We start from the raw sequence: 16544 nt of genomic DNA, 5'->3' as shown, positions 1-16544 counted from the left end.
CATTCAAATTCCCAGGCAGTTTCCCACCACTTTTTTCTAATCATCTAATGTCATCTCTCATATAGTCACCCATTCAAGTTCAAGAGATAATATCACATTATTACAAATCCTATACCAAAAGTCATTACAAGTCTTACTCATTACAAGTACATCATAAAAAGAAATTACAAAAAAGAGGTACATTTTATTTGCAATCAAGTTACAATTCCATTACAAAGGTCTTTAAGCCAATCAAAAGGGCTACTGTTTCTAAGTCTTCGACTTCGCCACCTCACATCACAACATGAATGCCTCGGAGACAAATAATGATCAAAGCTATGTTAGTAACTCCAATGTTCAAGAGAAAGATAAGTGGCCCTCTATTGAGAATCAATCAACAGTCTCTAACCATTAATCCTACAAAACAGAAGCGAAGAAAAATAAACTTCAGCCCTGCCGCATACCAAAACACCTTTGCATCAGTTCAGAAAAAAGAAAGAAATTAAACCCGGTAGCATACGCAAATACAAGCCAACACTACATGCACACAGTCAACATTCAAACTGGGTCCATTTGATACTACAGCATAATTTCAGAGAAGAAATAAAAGAAGAAGCACTTGACAAGTAACTGCTGAGGATCTTGCACTTGGCCTGTTGCTAACAGCATCCCGCAAAACATTCAACAAAACCAGTTCAGTCCCCATACGTTCAATCCAAACCCATCAATGAAAAACCAAGATTCAGCCCTGCATAAACCATAAGAAACTCCAGAACTGCAGCATACAAAACCATTTAAACTGACCCTGCATAAATTTAAACTCCAACTAACGGTTTCTCTTTTAATCAACCTATAACTACCAACTGTTTCTCTCCTAACCATAAACAGAAATTCAAACCTCTCCTAACCACCGTATAACCAACTTCAAACCACCTCATAACAGAAAAACTGAGTCATGTAACAAACTTCCAAACTAATAGCTAACTTTCCTAACAACCTAGTATAGTTACTAACCAATCCTAACAGAATTCAACAAAACTTCAGAAAATTCAGAAGAGAAATCAGTAACAAACTCACCTGAGGACCAGAGCTTCTCTTCATCTTCAAATGCTATAAAACAGATCTGGATTCTCTCTTCATTTTTCTCCCACCCTTCACCATTCGTTCTCAGATTCGCACTTCCACTCTCCACGATTTTTGTTCTCCATCTCCTTCATTCACTTTCAACTCTCACCTTCATCATAAACTCGCCACCATCCCTAACCTTCTTCTTCCAATCTTCAATCACCACCAAAATCTCCAATTCAATCCCCAGAAAATAAAAATACAGAAAAGATCAGAGAAGTTCATAACAGAAAAGAAGAAGGAGATTGAGAGAGAAAGAAGGGTAACAAACCTTTAACTGAACCGTAACAGAATCCATCAATTCTCTCTTCATCTTCAACGACCTTCTCAGAAAATCTCCAGCTTCCCTCTTCGATCTTCAACCCTCATACATCACCAGGAAACTCCTTGAAGTTCTCAAATGAATCTTCTCTTCAGCAGAAAGATCGGAAAATCTCCATAATAAGATTCTTCTCCAACCTGCGGAATTCGCCGCTTCATCCTCACATCATTGCTGCAAATCATCAATCTTCACCATCGCTATTCAATCGTCGGCCTTCATCTTTCTCCTCCACTCTGAAAATCACCGCTCTTCATCTTTCTCAACATCAACTTCAATCGCCGATCATCAACTCAGCTTCAACGCCGCCATAACCTTCGATAGAACAAGAATCCTCAAGAAATGAGCAAAATATCGAATCGGAGACGGTGAGCAGAGGAAACCGGGAAGTTCAAATCGGGGCTAAGAGTGAGAGTTACACGGAGAAAGCGAGTCCGAGAGAACTGAGAGATGAAATCAGAGGCGGAAGTTTGAATGGAGAGAGTAGATCGGTGAGGTCTTAGTGTGGTTCATGGCGGCAAACAGAGGCTCGCCGGAAAAGGAGGCACGGCCGCTGAGCTCGCGAGAGAAAGAGGAGAGTCTGAGGAAGAACGTGAGACATCAAAGGTCACAAGGTTAACCCTAAACCCCTTTTCTCCTTTTTCAATTTAATTCCTTTTTTTCATTTTTTATTTTTGATAAAAAAAAAATCTGAAATTGAAATCTGAGAACAAACCCCATGGGCCTTCAACGATTTGCTAGGCTCACCCCACTGTAGCCCATGCACCATCTCTTTTGGCTGAATCTGAAATAAAATCCACCAGACCAAATTGATCATACCCCCACTCTGGCCCAGCTCACACGTTTTTGTGTGTGTTTGAATAACAAAAAACTCTACTCGGGCCTCCTTCCTTTGGGCCCTGCGCCAGTTGCTATCTGCACACCCATTTTCAATTTACACCCCTGAACTCACATTTTTCTAGCTAGAATTAGACTTTCTTTTCCATTTTTTTTAGATAATAAAAAAAAACAATAAAAAACCATGCTTTGTTAAATAGATTTTAGAGTTAATTACTAGATGCTTTTAGGTCCGTTAACACTCTTTTAATCATAAAACCAATAAAATTTGTTAGACTTTCTAGGCCGCTTTTAGGAATCAATTTTAGTCTTTTTTGATTGGACATTTCTCACATTAAGAAACTCATAAAAATAGTAGAATCTCTAGTTTAATCTTGGCATTTAAATTCCTTTATAAAAACTCACAAAAAGAGTAGTATTTTTTTAGTTTAATTTTGCACTAATGCTTGAATTGTTTTGTACCATTTTCATGTTATTTTGCATAATTTTTGTGTGATTTTGCTACTTGTTTTTTGGCCACATTTTAGGCCTATTTTGTTAGTCATTTGTAGCTCCTTTTAGAATCTATTTCATTACCATGTTAACATTAGGATTTAGACTTGTATAGACAACTTAGACTAGAATTTAGGATTAGTTCCCTATTGCATTCTTTTTCTTTTCAACATTAAAACATTAATAAACGGAAGATGCGAATCACATTAAGCAAGTGATAGAGAAATGAGTGGGATTCATTCCCTAATCTATTTCTCAATCACTTAGTGACATAGAAGCGAGTGGGATTCATTCCCTAATCTGTTTCTCAAACACTACTTAATGGGAGAGAAATGAGTGGGATTCATTCCCTAATCTGTTTCTCAAACATTAATTAATGGGATAGAAATGAGTGGGATTCATTCCCTAATCTGTTTCTTGAACATTATATAATGGGATAGAAGTGAGTGGGATTCATTCCCTAATCTGCTTCTCGATCATTATACATTTTATGTGATTCGAATCGTGAAGTAAATTCCCTTAAAAAATACACAACCAAAAACACTTTAAAACACATAACAATGGTTCAGACTAAAGCAAAGTGGAGAAAGTGGTGAGTGGCCCGGTAGTGGGAACTGTTCATCACTCATCTACGTTAAAAGACACAAACCAATCATTTCTTTTCCTTTTGCCTCGTTGGCACCTAAGGGCAATGTCATTTCCGTTCGTACGCATCGTAGGTCGTCCCTTATGCAAGAACGTGAACGTTGACGCCGCCCAATAAAAAACACAAAAACAAACAGAAAATCTTTAGCCGAGCTACGGTAACTCTGATTCCTGAAAAGGATACGTAGGCAGCGGGGTAGGGCCCGTGCGAGTACAATTCTTTATTTTCCCTACATTTTGCATTCATTTCGCATTTAGACATAGACATAGTTAGACACCCTTTAGATAGAAACAAACATAGGTGGATACCATCGAGTACGATGGGCGCGAGGGGTGCTAATACCTTCCCCTCGCGTAACCGACTCCCGTACCTTGATTCTCTGGTCGCAAGACCCTGTTCCTTCCTTTTGTTAGGTTTTCTGATATTCCTTTCCCTTATGGGATAAATATATTGGTGGCGACTCTGTTCATTTTTCGCGAGCGTGCGACAGCTGGCGACTCTGCTGGGGACGTTGCTAGACCTGTTGCTGGTCCATCCTTAGTGAGTCGATCCTAGCCTGCGTTTGTTTGTTTATTTACTGGGTGTTTATTTGTTGTTATGTCTATACCTTGTATATATGTTTGCATGTTTACTTTTCTGCTTGCATATCATGTTTATTTCTGCTTGCACATCATGCATATGGATTATATTTTGTGTTCCTTGGGGTCTTCTGTTCTGTTTTGCAGGTTGGGTGGGATGTTCTATGAGGTAAAAGGCCCAATACCCAGGCCAGAGTGACACATAGGATACCTAGGATAGAGTGGATAGTCATGACGCCAACAGAATGTCAGGTTCTGTTGATTGCGATCATGAGACCCACGACCAGTCGAGGTTCAAATGAAATACCATTGTTGGCATGTATTTGCGACAATGATGGTGTTTCAGGAGAACTGATAACGCTGGAAGCCATTGACCTACCTTGACCTAGACTCACCTGTGAGTGGGGTGGGATATACATGACAGGTACCGTTGGTGACTATTCTGTTCTGTTGGTGACTATTGGTTTTCCTGGTATCCAAAAAGGCGTCGTACCTTTGATCCTGTGACATTTGACCTGTATCAGTTACTCAGAAGTTTGTATGGTGGTTACTAAGATTATATGGACCGTTGATCCCATGTTTTTGCATTGCATAACATCATTGCTTTATCCACTTCATTTATGAGGGATCCTAAAGTCTATTTCCAAAAAAAAAAAGGGAGAAAAAGAAAAAGGAAATAGAAAAGCGAAAAAGAAAAGAAAAGACATTCTATGCAAAAAAAAAGAGATAAAAAAAAGAAAGAAAGAAAATGAAAGATTGTGAAAAGACTTTAGGATCTCTCATAAATGAAACATTGCATTCATATTATCATGCATCTCATAGTTCTATCAGAAGCTTATTGGGGTCCTCTTTCAATCCAGATTTCTGCTTCATCAACAAATTTGACTTCCCTACATCTGTATCATACAAGGATTAATCAGAAGAGGATCATGGACCGTCTTGAACAAAATCAGGTTGAACTTCGTAAGGACATGGATACTATGGGGGAGAGGATGACCCAACTCTTGGAGACTCTCCATGTTGTTATTCAGGGACAAGAAGAGCTAAGACAAAGTGTTGCTAAGTTGGCTAATGGTACTCCGACCACTGTTGCTAATGGGGGGTCAAAACCTATGCTCGTGGAAATTCCTAATAAGGAGGATTCACATCATGAGAACGATTCTGAATTTGAAGCTTTCAAGTTCCCAATCGAGGAAAATGAGAGAAAATTTCATCTCCTGGAAGAAAGATTGAAAGCTTTAGAAGGTCGAAGCTCCTCAGGATTAAATGCTATTGATTTGTGCCTAGTGCCTGATATCAAGATTCCTGCTAAGTTCAAAATCCCCAGTTTTGAGAAATACAAGGGTACTACTTGTCCGATGAGTCACATCAAGGCATTTTGCAACAAGATGGCTCCGTATGCAGAAAATGACAAGCTTCTAATGCACTTCTTTCAGGATAGCCTCAATGGGGCATCCCTTGAATGGTATACACGACTTGAACGAACCCATGTCCGCACATGGGATGAACTAGCAGAGGCCTTTCTCAAGCATTACAAGTACAACAGTGACATGGCTCCTACTAGACTACAACTCCAAAGTTTAACTCAGAAGGTTGATGAGTCTTTTAAAGAGTATGCACAAAGGTGGAGAGAATTAGCTTCCAGAGTCCAACCTCCTCTTTTGGAACGAGAGCTTGTAGACATGTTCATGAATACTTTGAAAGATCCTTATCTGAACATGATGGTTGGATGCGCGTCCTCCGAATTCTCAAGTTTGGTTGTCGTAGGAGAACGAATTGAAAATGCCTTAAAGATGGGTAAGATTCAGGATATTGCTTATGTTTCTGAACTCACAGAAGAAGATAAAAGTGAAATAAATGCAGTTTCTGAGATCGCAGAAGAGGAAATCCCTGCTTATCCTCAAGTTCAGGTTCCTAACTATCAGATGGTACTAGTTTCTCCTGGCCAATATATTCCACAAGCCTTTGCCACCACTATCAATCAACAACCCCAGATGGTCCAACAACAACCGGTTCAGTATCTGCCACAAAAGCAATGTGCTCCACATCAACAAGGTCATCTGAATCAACGCCAACCTAGAAGTAATTTGGAACGAAGAAATGCTCCTTTGGACCAGATTCCTATGACATACACTAAACTTCTTCCATATCTAGTTCAAAGCTCATTGGTGGTTCCCAAATCTCTAAAGCCTCCACCACAACCGTTTCCACCTGGGTATGACCCTAATGTGCAATGTGGATATCACGCTGGATCAATGGGGCACTCAACTGAGGACTGCAATGCTTTCAAAGCCAAAGTACAACAGTTGATTGATGGGAGGCATATAACCCTTCAAGAAGGAAACATATGGGTGAATGGAATTCCTTTGCTCGAATAAATGCCTAGATTTCAGAAAGTCTCCAGAATCAACAAATTCTTTCCTCACAACATATAGCTTTTCTAAGTTTGACGGCCATGCAAGGTTCCTCCATGTTTGATGGTGATTACCGCTCTAGCAACTATGCTTGGGGCTCCCGCACGAGGGATAAGCAAGACGTACTCTTATCTTGAGCATTGCATCACTCGCATTGCTCGAATCCCTAAAGTGACACAAAATTTACAACTCTTGGGTGACTTTGTTGGAATTTTCTTTTGAAGTAACCTGAAGTGTTTGGAAGGAACTGCGGAAGGTATCCAAGATCAATAAGTCCAGACGGAGTCAAGCCTCTTCAACTATGGCAGTCATCAATTCATTTCTGCATTTTCATTTGTAATTTTCCTTGTTTTGTTAATTGTTACTGCCATGTAAAACTTGTTTGTTTTTTAATGAAAATAAAAATACATTGCATATGCTAGTTTCGAATCAATCCATTCGTGTTCACTCACATATTTATGTCTATCGATATCAAACTCTGGTTTAAGCAAAAAATATCAAAAGGAGAATGATGAAAAATAAAATGCAAAAATCTTTAATCATGTGCTTTTGAATAAAACCCCGCTGAGGATGTACAGGCATTGTTTCAAATCCCCAAACACTGGAGATATAAGGGAGATAGACCCTCGTTAACCCCTTTGAGCCTTGAAGTAGGAGTTTCTTTTCTATACCAAAGAAAAAACCCTCACATTTAACCCAGGGGCAGGGTAGCGTTCAATTAATCTGATCGAGCATTCAAAATCCATCAGGAGTGTACATCTGAGGATACAACAATGGTTATCTTTCAAAAGGTTGAGGAAATTCAACACTACAATGGTAATCCCTCGTCAATCAAAGAATGGGGCAGTCACAATCACCTCCCGCAAATCAAAGATTCAGGATCACACGACTTGTTCAAAAAAAAAAGGTGAATAAAAAAAAAAGAAAGAAAAGCCCGCTAAGTCAACAACTTGAAAACAAGTGACTTAGGCAAAAATTAGGGCATCCCGCTGGACTCCAAAATAAAATTCAAAAGAATTTGTCCAGGCAAAAGTTAGGGATACAAAAAAGCAAAGCAAAAGCGAAAAGCAAGGATTATAAAATAAAGATCCTCATCAAAAGAACAAAGTCGTGTGATCAGGCACCAAAAAAGAAAGTGAGTGACTGCCATGTCCGAGAAGACTTCATTGATTCCTCAATCATCTTAAACTCCTCTTGAAGGATGAACGCTCGTATCAGGTTAAGTTGAACTTAGGACTGAAGAACATCGCGAAGAATGGGTGGGTTAGGTTAGACTTTGAGCCTTAAATCCTTTCTTTTTAAAACCGTGAACCAGGCCACGTTACAACCCTTAAAAGACCTAATTGAAGCAGGGTTTATTTCAAAAGCAATTTATGTAAAACTGACTCCTAGATGTTGCTTACCATTTATGTTGATATCGATATGACAAATAATTCAAACACTGAATGTCACAACTTTGTTTTAATAACTTTTGATTTCGAAGCTAGCATAAGCATTGCATTAATACTAGCATCTCCAAAACAAATATCTTTTACTTGTGAATAAACACTTGACATCAAGGAAGATCAAACAATGAACAACTGCAGAAAAGTTGATCGATTCCTTGAGCCATTCACTCCAAAGGCTGATTACTCCAAGGGGCAAGTTGTGTGAAGACTCTGTCAACTGAGGCATCCATTCAAGTTTCCATCAATCTGGGGCAATCAAGTCGAGGAATCTCTTGGGTTCGACCAATCTGGGGCAGTTACGTCGAGATTTGGTAAATCTCTCCAAGGATCCTTCGGGGCAAATTCCTCCATAAGTCACGAAGCTTGGGGCACAATTCTGAGTTTTTTGTCGCTCCCCGACCATAGGAGTTTATTTCTCCTAGAAATTTGGTCTCTCCCCAAGCATAGGAGTTTATTTCTCCTGAGAGTTTGTTCCATTCCTCAGGCATAGGAGTTTATTTCTCCTAGGAGTTGATCTACTTCCCCAACCTGGTATCCTTATCTGAATTTCTCATCCTCAACGTGGTGAATCGAGGGAATCTCCTCAAAGTCACCATCCCCAAGCAGTTCAAGGTGTAGGGAAGGTCAAATGAAGTCACTTCCTCCCCAACAAAGCTGCATTCCAACCCTCAGTGCGGTTGCTAAAGATCTTTGGTACCGTAGGGTTTCCAACACCGATTCATATTGGTAGCCCAAGACAACGAGCAATGGACCCCAATGATCATGCTTCTCTATCACACCGACGCCTTTATTTGGCACTTTGCATATAGAATCCATTACATATAACATTGCATCTTCAAAAGCGTAGCATTTCCATTAAGGTGGATCATTACGCCATACAAAAATTCAAACATACATCAATGCATAAGCCAGTTTGTGTGTGCCCAAAAGGTACGAAGTAACATGTATACCCTCAGAAGAAGTGTCATCTTCTCTCTCCAGTGTGGATTAGACACAATGTCTTTCTTTGTCAGAATCGTTGTCTCCGAGGTTATTTCCAGCGTGCTGCGTGAAGATTAGAGTGCGAATGAGGGTGAGCGTTCAACCCATCTCATTTTTCAACCGTTTGAATAACCATACTTGGTGTGTGGCAATTCGAACGATTGCCACTCTTGATGAGTTACACCCCGCCTTGGGCCTGAGGGATTAATGTAATTCTTATGCTCCGCCAGCATCAACATCTCCGTGATTCTTCACTGTTTACCGATGTCTTTTGATCGAGTCTAGTCGTCACTAGTCTCCGTGGTCCCTTCCCCCGTATGGGAAAACTTTTCAGGTCCAACCCCCGTGTTATGGATCCTTTACCTTCAAACATTCGAACAATTTCAAAACCCAGTTCCCGTCCTGGTAATCATTTTCAAGTCCAGTTCCCGGCCTGGTAATCATTTTCCAAACCCAGTTCCCGTCCTGGTAATCATTCTTCAAAGTCCAATTCTCGCCTTGGCAAACTCTTCTCAAAGCCCAATTCTCGCATTGGCAAACTTTCTTCAAAGCTCAATTCTCGCATTGGCAAACTCTCTTCAAAGCCCAATTCTCGCATTGGCAAATTTTCTTCAAAGCCCAATTCCTGCCTTGGCAAACTTTTTCAAAGTCCAGTTCTCGCCCTGGCAAACTTTTTCAAAGTCCAGTTCTCGCCCTGGCAAACTTTTTCAAAGTCCAGTTCTCGCCCTGGCAAACTTTTTCAAAGTCCAGTTCTCGCCCTGGCAAACTTTTTCAAAGTCCAGTTCTCGCCCTGGCAAACTTTTTCAAAGTCCAGTTCTCGCCCTGGCAAACTTTTTCAAAGTCCAGTTCTCGCCCTGGCAAACTTTTTCAAAGCCCAATTCTCGCCTTGGCAAACCCTTTTTCAAAGTCCAGTCCTCGCCCTGGCAAATCATTTCCATCATTTTCAGTCCTCGTCTGATATCTTATGGTGAAGTCAGTTCTCGCCTGACAATCACCATTCATCCATAATTTCTTACTATAAAACCAATTCCCAATCCCCAGCAAGTCATTATTCTCTTTCCCCATTCAACCAAAACATCCATAAATCATTCCACCAGAAAACCAAAAATTTCTCTTCCCCCAGCAGATATCAAAACCAAGATGAAAAAATAAGGATAACACTTACACCATCTTTTCAGGACAAATTTCAGGTCTTTATATTTAATCTTCTTAAACCTTGAATGTTCGAAAAGCTAACGCCAATCTCACTTTCAGGTTTAAGACGATTAAATAGGGGCAGTTGTCATACCCCAAATTTGTCCTGCCCTTTATTCCTAACTGGCTTAGGCTTTGCACATTCATGTACATACTCCATTAGGGCATTAACATGGATCATGCATCATTAACTAAAATAACAAAGCATGGGATCAATGATTTTGAAACGTTACGGTTTCATAAGGGTTTGAGGTGTACAGATCAAATAGCTCTGATTCATCTAGTTCTCCTTGGAGCATTGGAATGTGAAAACAGGGTTTGGATCCATGGTTATTGTGCTACAAGGCTATTTCCACCAAGATCAAACAGTTAGGGTTTATTTCCCTGTGGTTATCAAGAGATTAGAGCCTCTTAGATATGGTGTCTGAGATGGGTGTTCTAATTGAAGTTAAATGGGTTTCACGTTAAGAGGATTTTGGCTTTTATCATCAAGAAACATAAATTGTTGAGGGATGCGTGTGGGAAGCATGTTGGAATACGGATAGAAAATTTGAATGAGATAGTTTGAAAAATGGACATGATTAAGGTGCTTAAAAACCAATTTCTTTGGCATTGATTTGTTGTAACTGGAAATTATCCAAGAGTTTTACAAGAGTTATTCATGTAAAAGGAATGCATTCAAGAGCTTCAAATCCATTCAAATTCCCAGGCAGTTTCCCACCACTTTTTTCTAATCATCTAATGTCATCTCTCATATAGTCACCCATTCAAGTTCAAGAGATAATATCACATTATTACAAATCCTATACCAAAAGTCATTACAAGTCTTACTCATTACAAGTACATCATAAAAAGAAATTACAAAAAAGAGGTACATTTTATTTGCAATCAAGTTACAATTCCATTACAAAGGTCTTTAAGCCAATCAAAAGGGCTACTGTTTCTAAGTCTTCGACTTCGCCACCTCACATCACAACATGAATGCCTCGGAGACAAATAATGATCAAAGCTATGTTAGTAACTCCAATGTTCAAGAGAAAGATAAGTGGCCCTCTATTGAGAATCAATCAACAGTCTCTAACCATTAATCCTACAAAACAGAAGCGAAGAAAAATAAACTTCAGCCCTGCCGCATACCAAAACACCTTTGCATCAGTTCAGAAAAAAGAAAGAAATTAAACCCGGTAGCATACGCAAATACAAGCCAACACTACATGCACACAGTCAACATTCAAACTGGGTCCATTTGATACTACAGCATAATTTCAGAGAAGAAATAAAAGAAGAAGCACTTGACAAGTAACTGCTGAGGATCTTGCACTTGGCCTGTTGCTAACAGCATCCCGCAAAACATTCAACAAAACCAGTTCAGTCCCCATACGTTCAATCCAAACCCATCAATGAAAAACCAAGATTCAGCCCTGCATAAACCATAAGAAACTCCAGAACTGCAGCATACAAAACCATTTAAACTGACCCTGCATAAATTTAAACTCCAACTAACGGTTTCTCTTTTAATCAACCTATAACTACCAACTGTTTCTCTCCTAACCATAAACAGAAATTCAAACCTCTCCTAACCACCGTATAACCAACTTCAAACCACCTCATAACAGAAAAACTGAGTCATGTAACAAACTTCCAAACTAATAGCTAACTTTCCTAACAACCTAGTATAGTTACTAACCAATCCTAACAGAATTCAACAAAACTTCAGAAAATTCAGAAGAGAAATCAGTAACAAACTCACCTGAGGACCAGAGCTTCTCTTCATCTTCAAATGCTATAAAACAGATCTGGATTCTCTCTTCATTTTTCTCCCACCCTTCACCATTCGTTCTCAGATTCGCACTTCCACTCTCCACGATTTTTGTTCTCCATCTCCTTCATTCACTTTCAACTCTCACCTTCATCATAAACTCGCCACCATCCCTAACCTTCTTCTTCCAATCTTCAATCACCACCAAAATCTCCAATTCAATCCCCAGAAAATAAAAATACAGAAAAGATCAGAGAAGTTCATAACAGAAAAGAAGAAGGAGATTGAGAGAGAAAGAAGGGTAACAAACCTTTAACTGAACCGTAACAGAATCCATCAATTCTCTCTTCATCTTCAACGACCTTCTCAGAAAATCTCCAGCTTCCCTCTTCGATCTTCAACCCTCATACATCACCAGGAAACTCCTTGAAGTTCTCAAATGAATCTTCTCTTCAGCAGAAAGATCGGAAAATCTCCATAATAAGATTCTTCTCCAACCTGCGGAATTCGCCGCTTCATCCTCACATCATTGCTGCAAATCATCAATCTTCACCATCGCTATTCAATCGTCGGCCTTCATCTTTCTCCTCCACTCTGAAAATCACCGCTCTTCATCTTTCTCAACATCAACTTCAATCGCCGATCATCAACTCAGCTTCAACGCCGCCATAACCTTCGATAGAACAAGAATCCTCAAGAAATGAGCAAAATATCGAATCGGAGACGGTGAGCAGAGGAAACCGGGAAGTTCAAATCGGGGCTAAGAGTGAGAGTTACACGGAGAAAGCGAGTCCGAGAGAACTGAGAGATGAAATCAGAGGCGGAAGTTTGAATGGAGAGAGTAGATCGGTGAGGTCTTAGTGTGGTTCATGGCGGCAAACAGAGGCTCGCCGGAAAAGGAGGCACGGCCGCTGAGCTCGCGAGAGAAAGAGGAGAGTCTGAGGAAGAACGTGAGACATCAAAGGTCACAAGGTTAACCCTAAACCCCTTTTCTCCTTTTTCAATTTAATTCCTTTTTTTCATTTTTTATTTTTGATAAAAAAAAATCTGAAATTGAAATCTGAGAACAAACCCCATGGGCCTTCAACGATTTGCTAGGCTCACCCCACTGTAGCCCATGCACCATCTCTTTTGGCTGAATCTGAAATAAAATCCACTAGACCAAATTGATCATACCCCCACTCTGGCCCAGCTCACACGTTTTTGTGTGTGTTTGAATAACAAAAATCTCTACTCGGGCCTCCTTCCTTTGGGCCCTGCGCCAGTTGCTATCTGCACACCCATTTTCAATTTACACCCCTGAACTCACATTTTTCTAGCTAGAATTAGACTTTCTTTTCCATTTTTTTTAGATAATAAAAAAATACAATAAAAAACCATGCTTTGTTAAATAGATTTTAGAGTTAATTACTAGATGCTTTTAGGTCCGTTAACACTCTTTTAATCATAAAACCAATAAAATTTGTTAGACTTTCTAGGCCGCTTTTAGGAATCAATTTTAGTCTTTTTTGATTGGACATTTCTCACATTAAGAAACTCATAAAAATAGTAGAATCTCTAGTTTAATCTTGGCATTTAAATTCCTTTATAAAAACTCACAAAAAGAGTAGTATTTTTTTAGTTTAATTTTGCACTAATGCTTGAATTGTTTTGTACCATTTTCATGTTATTTTGCATAATTTTTGTGTGATTTTGCTACTTGTTTTTTGGCCACATTTTAGGCCTATTTTGTTAGTCATTTGTAGCTCCTTTTAGAATCTATTCCATTACCATGTTAACATTAGGATTTAGACTTGTATAGACAACTTAGACTAGAATTTAGGATTAGTTCCCTATTGCATTCTTTTTCTTTTCAACATTAAAACATTAATAAACGGAAGATGCGAATCACATTAAGCAAGTGATAGAGAAATGAGTGGGATTCATTCCCTAATCTATTTCTCAATCACTTAGTGACATAGAAGCGAGTGGGATTCATTCCCTAATCTGTTTCTCAAACACTACTTAATGGGAGAGAAATGAGTGGGATTCATTCCCTAATCTGTTTCTCAAACATTAATTAATGGGATAGAAATGAGTGGGATTCATTCCCTAATCTGTTTCTTGAACATTATATAATGGGATAGAAGTGAGTGGGATTCATTCCCTAATCTGCTTCTCGATCATTATACATTTTATGTGATTCGAATCGTGAAGTAAATTCCCTTAAAAAATACACAACCAAAAACACTTTAAAACACATAACAATGGTTCAGACTAAAGCAAAGTGGAGAAAGTGGTGAGTGGCCCGGTAGTGGGAACTGTTCATCACTCATCTACGTTAAAAGACACAAACCAATCATTTCTTTTCCTTTTGCCTCGTTGGCACCTAAGGGCAATGTCATTTCCGTTCGTACGCATCGTAGGTCGTCCCTTATGCAAGAACGTGAACGTTGACGCCGCCCAATAAAAAACACAAAAACAAACAGAAAATCTTTAGCCGAGCTACGGTAACTCTGATTCCTGAAAAGGATACGTAGGCAGCGGGGTAGGGCCCGTGCGAGTACAATTCTTTATTTTCCCTACATTTTGCATTCATTTCGCATTTAGACATAGACATAGTTAGACACCCTTTAGATAGAAACAAACATAGGTGGATACCATCGAGTACGATGGGCGCGAGGGGTGCTAATACCTTCCCCTCGCGTAACCGACTCCCGTACCTTGATTCTCTGGTCGCAAGACCCTGTTCCTTCCTTTTGTTAGGTTTTCTGATATTCCTTTCCCTTATGGGATAAATATATTGGTGGCGACTCTGTTCATTTTTCGCGAGCGTGCGACACAGGTACATCGCAATGATAGCTCAGGTGTGCAAATCATACCAAGAACGCCAATGTATCACGCCTTTGGGAAACGCCCTGAAAGACCCCGCAGGTACATCGCAATGGTATCTCAGGTGTGTAAATCATACCAAGAACGCCAATGTATCACGCCTTTGGGAAACGCGCTGAAAGACCCCGCAGGTACATCGCAATGGTATCTTTGGAAACTAGTCCATACACAATGGTGCCTTACCACCTGGTATTGGCCCACTTCGATTCTAGCATACCACACGCATAACAAGCGTCAATCACACAATACAATCAAAGTCGATCGTTTAACCAAAACGACGGTGTCCACAGGTTCCATGTATCATACATAATGGCATAACATTTTCAAACATGGATATACTATTCATAGTAGCAATATGCATTATATTCAATGCATAACATAATAATTAATAACAATCGAAAGGACACAAATCCTCATGATAAATTGATATTCTGGTTTGGGGACCTATCTTATCAGATAGTACGTATTACTAGCTTTCCAACGATATAAAGTTTGCGCGAAACGGACTTACGACGCAAAAGTTATGAATTTCCGAAGTTTTGGAAAATCTGCCCAACAGCAATGTAACGGGTTACATGAATCATGTAACCGGTTACATCACTGTAAAACTGCGTTTTTCACCCTTTTTCACACATGTAACCGGTTACATCAACCATGTAACCGGTTACATCGCTGACAGACCCAAAAATTCTGCATTTTAAGGGTTCTAAACTAGTCTCAAATGTCCAACAATCAATCCGAGGCATCTCAACACAGTGCCAACGAATTGCATCAACTAAACACATTTAGGAACATTAACATGCAAGGATTAAAGCAATCAAACATAGCTAGCATCAATGATTCATAATTGCTCACAATCCCTAAACCCCAATTAGAAACCCCAACATGCAAAACCCCAAAGCTTCTATCTAAGGACTCACCTTGGATTAATAGAGGTTTAGATGGTGTTAATGCAGCCTTTGAACTTCCATTGATGCCAAAACTTCACCTCTAACATGATCAAACCCGTAACCAATCTTTGACACACATTCAGCATAACTGACACAACTTCAAGGTCAGTTTTCTCCTTCAAAACAGAAGCTATGAACACAAACCATAGGTGCAAATCAAAGAGAAATTCGTTAGCTTTCCAATGGGACCAGAATCGTTACGATCGGAGTTACGAGTTGAGAGATATACCTGATTTAGTGGAGCTGTACCAAGGGTTGCGAAAATGACTTTGATGAACATAAGCTCTTCTTTCTCCTCCATGCTCTTAAGCACTTTTCTAATAAATTCTGATTTTGGAATGGTCTACCACCAAACAATGCCTTAAGTCCTCATACAAGTGATGCCTATTGTCCAATTTGCCCCTTCAACTAATCTTTAATCACAACAATGCCATTTTGTTCATATCCAACCAAATCCCTTAAATTCTAACTAGTCCACTTGTTCTTATAATAATCCTAAGTAAATTAACATAAGCCAATACCAATGTGCCTTCTAATCATCACTTAACCAATTAAATGATAATTAGCTTGTGTCGGAGAATCGGGGTATTACATTCTCCCCCCCTTAAATTGAATTCGTCCTCGAATTCTTTCCGGTCACCACAGAAACAACGTGTCCAAATCTATACCAACCAGGGGATGAAATGTTCCTTACATTTCTCTTCAGATAATCTCACTACTCTGTCTGAGGGTCATTCCATACGAAGAGATATAATCTACCAAAATACTTGCATCCCACTATACATGCTCAGAAACTCTAATCCTCACGCAAACCATCTCTGTAGATACTTCGTCTTAACATACCCCTGAAAGGATTCTTCCACTTATGTCGATATCCTTCATTTCACTCTCTGGTGTGTTCACCCTCGTTCAACAAACATTACTGATTCACTCAGCTCCTTGAATTACCTC

This window comes from Vicia villosa, linkage group LG6, assembly GCF_029867415.1.
Source record: "Vicia villosa cultivar HV-30 ecotype Madison, WI linkage group LG6, Vvil1.0, whole genome shotgun sequence".
In the NCBI taxonomy this organism is placed as follows: domain Eukaryota; kingdom Viridiplantae; phylum Streptophyta; class Magnoliopsida; order Fabales; family Fabaceae; genus Vicia; species Vicia villosa.
The sequence above is the reverse complement of the archived record's forward strand: the minus strand, read 5'-3'. Positions refer to the sequence as shown.